We start from the raw sequence: 1,403 nt of genomic DNA, 5'->3' as shown, positions 1-1,403 counted from the left end.
ACGATTCCAGACCGGCCATAAAACATGCAAATGGACCATGAAGGGAGACAAAGGAAACTTCTCCCGCTCAAAAAATTCACGCCTGGTATTGGCTATTCCACCCAAAGTTGGGGGTGAATAGGAACCCTCAAAAGTCATTAGCCCGAAATGATCTTTGCTCAGAAAACCTCTTCTTTTGGGACGACACACTAAAACTCTCAAGACTCTCCTCTTGAGTTTGTTTTTCGGCAGTTTTTATCTTCAAGTAACTTCGATTCGCTGTGGGCTTTCCTATCTTCAGAAGAACCAGGAGTAAACTTCCAGCTCACTCCGTTGTCTACCGCATCAGGACTATTGTTCAGCAATCGAAGCCAATGCAAGTAACCGTTTACAATTATTTAGATGCGTATTTAAGTTTCAGCCCCTTTTAAGGTGATTTTTGATTCTTTGATGATTTTCATAGGTTGTGGTTAATTGATGTGAAATACTGCCATTCTTTTACTTTTCTCTCTCTTTTCCTTACTTTGCTTCATTCTGTATATATGTGTTTTGCTTAGTTAGTTATATGTTAGATATAGTTTCATTTATTAAATCCCTTATATTCACAATCGATTGCCTCTGTTTGCTGCTCACAATTCGAAGTCACTGAATGTTTGAACCCTTGCTACATATGCTAAATTACTGCTAGCATTGCATACAGAAGGAAAGCTACTTTCCTTGGCCAGGAAAATAATCTTTCCTTGAATTGATAAATGATTATATTGTCTGCTCGGTGGACGGATAGATCAAATAATTGTAATATTGATTCTGCTACAGTTAATTCTAAGATCTAATCTAAATATTCATTATTAATCATAACCAGTTATAATTAGTCATAAATATTTCCCTTTTGAGCTGATTTACTATAGTAACTAGGAATTAAACAAGCTTCAGTCTGTATCCAGCCCTTACATAGACCTGAGATGACCGAACACCTGAGAAGAGATGATGCCCATGCCCCAGAGGACCTCAGATGATGCCAACCCTCAGACACCATAAAAAACTACCAAATTTTGCTATAATGGACATCAACTTCAGATAGTCACCACTGATAAGCAATTACTAAATATAATGTAGAATCTTTAATTTTCTGTAAAGCTGCTTTGCAACGATTTGCATCGTGAAAAGCGCAATACAAATAAACTTGAATTTAATTTAATTTAATTGAATACTCTCAGAGTCTATGTGGCTGCCATTTCGGCCTGTCATGCTCTGGTTGATTGGGTCTCTGTGGGTGTCAGACTCTGTTCCGTGTTTTGTGGTTGTTTTCCTAATGTGCCTTCCTTTCCCATGTTTAATTTGTCCCAGGTGTTTCCCTTGATTGTTTCATTGCTCCCAGGAGTGTCTCGACATCACCTACTCCTGTGTGTATTAATAATGTTACC

This window comes from Sinocyclocheilus anshuiensis, unplaced genomic scaffold, assembly GCF_001515605.1.
Source record: "Sinocyclocheilus anshuiensis isolate Anshui unplaced genomic scaffold, SAMN03320099.WGS_v1.1 scaffold731, whole genome shotgun sequence".
In the NCBI taxonomy this organism is placed as follows: Eukaryota; Metazoa; Chordata; class Actinopteri; order Cypriniformes; family Cyprinidae; genus Sinocyclocheilus; species Sinocyclocheilus anshuiensis.
Note: the sequence above shows the minus strand (reverse complement) of the source record.